Source organism: Myxocyprinus asiaticus, chromosome 11, assembly GCF_019703515.2.
Source record: "Myxocyprinus asiaticus isolate MX2 ecotype Aquarium Trade chromosome 11, UBuf_Myxa_2, whole genome shotgun sequence".
In the NCBI taxonomy this organism is placed as follows: Eukaryota; Metazoa; Chordata; class Actinopteri; order Cypriniformes; family Catostomidae; genus Myxocyprinus; species Myxocyprinus asiaticus.
In genome coordinates this window covers 15991501-15997500 of record NC_059354.1, presented here as the reverse complement: position 1 = coordinate 15997500, position 6000 = coordinate 15991501, and the positions used below count along the sequence as shown (strand labels likewise).

Here is a 6000-nt window from a genome sequence, read left to right as displayed (position 1 = left end):
ATAGATAGACAGACAGATAATAGATAGATAGATAGATAGATAGATAGATAGATGGATAGATAGATAGATAGATAGATAGATAGATAGATAGATAGATAGATTGATAGATAGATAGATAGGACAGACAGACAGACAGATGATAGATAGATAGATGATAGACAAATAGATAGATAGATAGATAGATAGATAGATAGATAGATAGATAGATAGATAGATAGATAGATAGATAGATAGACAGACAGAATGACAGATGGACAGATAGATAGATAAGACAGTACATACAGACAGTCAGATGATAGACAGACAAACAGACAGACAGATGATAGATAGACAGACAGACAGAACTATAGATGGACAGATAGATAGATAAGACAGACAAACATACAGACAGTCAGATGATAGACAGACAGACAGACAGACAGATGATAGACAGACGGACAGATAGAGTAATCCTGATGCAGTTCTCAGGTGGTCTACATGGTGTCGCTGTTTTGAACTTACCAAACTTTGTGGTCACCTACTTCTACATAACACCGTATCTTTAGTTAGGAAATCAACATGTTTCCCATCCTGTTTGAAAACACAGGGGCGCAGCATTGGGGAATCCTAACACTATCATGCTACTTCATCTTTTTATTGCATTAATGACACTATGTGTGGGTGCAGGGGCGTAGATTCCAGGGGGGGATCCCCCCCCAATGTTCAAGCCAAATCTACGCCCTTGTTTGGGTGAAAATTACACCAGTAGGAGCTCGGTTTCATGGGCTGTCATGAATGATGTGGTGGATGAAGAGCTGGACATGCACTCAGACGAGGCGCCCGCTTTGCTCGTCAATAATATCCATCCTCTGTGTATCGGGACGCTTCATAGTAGAAAGCGGACCAAAGATCAAAAAGCGAGGACCTGTCATCAGCATCCTGTGTGTTTTCATACCAAATGGAAGAGGTGAAAGTGTCGTCCAGCATGCCAACGCCTCCGAGGAGGCGGCGAGAGTGGCCCGATATATGACCCATTACAGCGACTGGAGTCACCTCGCCACGATCTCCACGCAGGATCAGGTGGTGACTAATGTCTAATGTAAATAGGGCCAGGAAATAGTAAACACTTCTGATAGTAGTGGAACACTTTATAACGACTTTAATTAAGGAGTTATTAATGGACATTATTGCAATTGCTTAACATATAAGTTGTCTGTGTACATTTAAATATCAACAGATAGCAACACTTTACAGGACATTGGCCTTGTTACACATGTTGCTGTTACTACAGTAATAACAGTTACAGTAACAAGCAGCTCCACAAAATAATGAAATAAAGTGCACATAGTCCAGTAGTATTATTCAGTGCTTATGGTACTGTACACAATATCATGAACACTATATGACCGAATCAAAGTGTCATGACATTTCAAACTATTTTAAATGAATGCACATTAAAAAATTATCTGTTAAGCATTATTTAATAATGTTTGGTAATACATTTAATGCAATTAATGAAAGCTTTACAAACTTTACCTTTGCTAAAAAAAAAAAATGTTCATCTAAAAATAAAAAGTTCTATCATCATTTATTCACCCTGATTTGGTCCAAACCTGTATTGCTTTCTGTCTTCCATGGAACACAAAAGGAGATGTTTGGCAGAATGTTTGCGTCAGTCACCATCCACTTTCACTGCATCTTTTTTCCATTCAGTGAACATGAATGGTGACTGAGTCATTCAGCTTAAAGGGATAGTTCACCCAAATGAGTACTTTTTTGTTGCCCTTATGTGGATTTTGGAACTTCAAAATGTTGGCACCCATTCACTTGCATTGTATGGACCTCATCATTTATTCACCCTCATGCCATCCCAGATGTGTATGACTTTCTTTCTTCTGCAGCACACAAACAAAGATTTTTAGAAGAAAATCTCAGCTCTGTAGGTCCATACAATGCAAGTGAATGGGTGCCAAAATTTTGACACTCCAAAAGTCAGCATAAAAGTAATCCATACGACTCCAGTTGTTAAATCCATGTCTTCAGAAGCAATATGATAGGTGTGGGTGAGAAACAGATCAATATTTAATTAATTTTTGCTACAAATTCTTCTCCCTGACCAGTAGGGGGCAATGTGAATCAGCAAAAACAAAAGAAGAAGAATGTGAAAGTGATTGTTAAAAATTCAAACATTCAAATCACTCATATTGAAACATTCTACCATAGGAAGGAAGGTCCTGTGTTCTAGAGACTTTTATTGTACAAAGCAAAGGCATACACATATATACTAGTAAGTGGAGATTTGATTTGTCTGTTTTTTCCTGATACTTAATTTACATATTTGTTGGTTTGAAACTTCATGAACAGCTGAAATGTGAAATAGTTCGCACTTTTCCATCGTGTGAGTGAGCACAACACAGTTTTTCACTGGTATTCAGATAAGGTCTAAGTCTTTCCTGCATTTCAAGTTCAAGTTCTGCATTTACCTCACAAGGACAGTGACATGACCTCATGTTACATTACTTAACACAGTTACTAACTGAGTAGCTGATAACCTTGATGAACTATCTCTAATATCTGTTTGTGCCTTGGATTACTTTTTCACAATGGAATATATGTGCTGCACAAATAAAATAAAATTATTAAGAATATATATTATGTGGAAAAAGCAGTTACTGTCATTCTGTGGTTGACTGTTTCAGCCTTTAATTTGAATGAAGAATAAATACTGCAGATTGCAAAAAGTTTGATATCCGTGATAGGATTGTATAATACAGAACTGAGCTTGCAATAATAGTATGGAGAGACTGAAGCAAAGTACTATTAAGTACTATTACATAACACTAGTGTTGTATGCCAATTAGAATTTAATTGAGAATGCCTTTTAAATTCAAATTCACTTCCTGAATTTGAATAGAGGGGAGAAACAGGATGCAGAATTGTAATTCAGAAATTCATGTAAGAGTACTCTATATGTTTTACATATTTTTAATAATTAATTTGTTTTTACTATGAATTACTGCTAAACATGCTATCATGCACACAACATAAAGTAGGTATATCTCCCCAAACATTAGCTTACCTGTATATTGATAGTCTGTGTCACCTATAATTTGCATTTCATTTATGTATAGGCCTATTTTATAACACTTAAGGAAAAGTTCACCCCAAAATGTAAATTCTCTCATTGTTTACTCTCCCTCATGTCATCCCAGATGTGTATGACTTTCTTCTGCAAAACACAAATTAAGATTTTTAGAAGAATATTTCAGCTCTGTAGATTCATACAATGCAAGTGAATGGGTGCCAAAATTCTGAAGCTCCAAAATCCAAATAAAGTCAGTATAAAAGTAATCCATATGACTCCAGTGGTTAAATCCATGTGTTCAGACATGATATGATAGGTGTGGGTGAGAAGCATCAATATTTAAGTAGTTTTTTTTATCGTAAATTCTCCTCCCTGCCCAGCAGGGGGTGATATGCATGAAGAATGTGAATCACCGAAAACAGAAGAAGACGAATGAGAAAGTGAAAGTTAAAGTGGAGATTGAGCAGGGGGGCGAATTTATAGTAAAAAAGGACTTAAATATTCATCTGTTTCTCACCCACACCTATCATATCGCTTCTGATGACATGGATTAAACCACTGGAGTCTTCTTGAGTACTTTTTTGTTGCCCTTATGTGGATTTTGGAGCTTCAAAATGTTGGCATCAATTCATTTGCATTGTATGGACCTACAGAGCTGAGATATTCTTCTAAAAAAACCTGATTGTGTTCTGCAGAAGAAAGAAAGTCAAACACATCTGGTATAACATGAGGGTGAGTAAAACATGAGATAATTTTTATTTTTGGGTGAACTATTCCTTTAAAGGAGTATTCTGGGTTCAACACAAATTAAGTTCTATCAACAGCATTTGTGGTTAATTACAATAAAAATTAATTTAGACTCATCTGTCCTTTTCTTTAAAAAAAAGCAAAAATCTGGGTTACAGTGAGGCACTTACAATGGAAGTGAATGGGGCTAATCTGTAAACATTAAAATACTTGCTGTTTCAAAAGTATTGCCACAAGACATAAACAATATGTGTGTAAACATGATTTTAGTGTGATGAAATCACTTAACCTTTTCCGTGTAAAGTTATATCCAATTTTACAACTTTGCTGCCCTGATGACCTAATACTATAAACCTTGAATCGACCATAAAAACTATTATTTAATCAACTTTACAACTCAAATAATACACAAGTTTTAACAGAATTATTAATGTAAGTGATTTTATAAAATTATATGCTTCACATTTCTGCCTTTAAACCCTCCACCCCATTCACTTCCATTGTAAGTGCCTTACTGTAACCTTGATTTTTACTTTTTTTTTTTTTTTTTTTTTTTAAAGAAAAGGAGGGACAAGTCGAAATACATTTTTGTGGTGATCAGCGTTATACCACAAATGCTGTTGATTGAGCTTAACTTGTATTGAACCCGGAATATTCCTTTAATAAATTAGGTTTATTTTGATGTACTATGAAATACACTGTAATTTACCCCAAATTTTTAGATGCCAACGTTTATTTTTATAATGTTTTATGAAAACAATGTGGTGGAGATTTTGTGGTGCTGTCTGGCAAAAATAAAATTTAACAGGTTTTATAGCTACGTTAATTGTTTTGACAGTATTGAACTTAGTTTATGTCTAATCAGTTGGGGAAAATGTCTCAGAAAAAAAAAAAAGCCATAATTAGTCAAAATGTATAATGTAATTATTTTGGTCACAAAACTTAGACTAGAGTTAGACTATTGAGATTGAGATAAAAAAAATTATGAAGATGATAGCGAATGAGATACACGTCTAAAGCTGTATTGCTAGTTCCACAGCAAGTGTGAAAATGGAAGGAACAGATGACTGAATTGCTGGCTGTGGGGTAGAATTGAAAAAAGAGCACGGTTACTGTATGTCTAGGTTAAATGTGCAACATAAAACGTACAATGTAAACAGTACACAATTACATGGATGTGACAAGCACTGGTATAACTAGCAAAAGACTAGTGGGAAAAGCTTTATGGAGAGGACTTCCAAATGAATGTCAACAGGACTTTAGACTTGATAAGGGGTAAAACAAGGAAAGGCAAAAACAAAAGGTATAGACTTAAATACTGACTGATATTGAAATGGGTCTAAGTTGCCATACCACTTTTGATGGTAGCTACTATAGCCTACTTAAAAAATAAGTTCATGGTTGTCTATGGAATGAAAAGATATGAGAGACGTTTGTGTACAATAAGGTTCAAGCCCACAAGCTATCAGTGAAGGCCAGATAAGCCAATCAATTATTCATTAAATGTGCATGCCCTCTGGTGCCTACTTTCAGACAGCATGCATGGCATACACGCAAATCTAAATATATCTAAATGTAGCAGGCGATTCATGTTTGTTCCAAATTACAATGAAAATACTACCAGCTTAAACCAGTTAAACCCATCCAGCTTAGACCATTTTTTTACATTAAGACACATGTGGCGGGGGAATAAAGCTTTATAATAAACCGAATGATCCATATCCAATTTACTGAGTGCGTTTTGTCAGAAATGAAGGAGTGCTATGGCTTCAGTCTACCGTGTGGCGGCAGACACGAGCTGTGAGTCGACTCAGCCAATCATCGTCCACTGTGGGCGAGCCCTACTCACGGTGGGCGTGGTCTAATGACTCCAGCCAATCACCGTTCAAGGTGGGCATTGCTGCTTGGGTGGGTGTGGTCTTCAACAAAGCTTGATTGAGAGATCACATCACCGCTGAAAATTCGAGCTGGACGGAGCGTCTATTAATTTGTTGTTCTACTAAAAACTCAAAGCTCATTTCCGCTCGTTTTCATTACCGGATAGTGCTTATGAGATCGGGCCGGACCGGTTATCAATTGAATAATAGGGCGGAAAGGTAAGTAGTGTTGAACTTGGGGGCTGTTGATCATGCCTGTTGTGTCTGACATATTCGGGGTTCCTCCGACAGGTAGTAAACTCTTGTTTATTT

General features: G+C 36.2%; 2 protein-coding genes across 4 annotated transcripts in view; both read left to right on the top strand.

Annotated features, from left to right (window-relative positions):
* The window catches only part of LOC127448468 (MIT domain-containing protein 1-like), a 202494-nt gene that overhangs the window by 30087 nt on the left and 166407 nt on the right, over positions 1 to 6000 (top strand). The gene's annotated exons all lie outside the window — the stretch shown is intronic.
* LOC127448459 (alpha-1,3-mannosyl-glycoprotein 4-beta-N-acetylglucosaminyltransferase A-like) overlaps positions 5754 to 6000 on the top strand; it is a 77827-nt gene continuing 77580 nt past the window's right edge. For all 3 annotated transcript variants that reach the window (XR_007898529.1, XM_051710994.1, XM_051710993.1), the window contains exon 1: positions 5754 to 5907. The gene's annotated coding sequence lies outside the window, so the exon portion shown is untranslated. The remainder of the gene's footprint in view (positions 5908 to 6000) is intronic.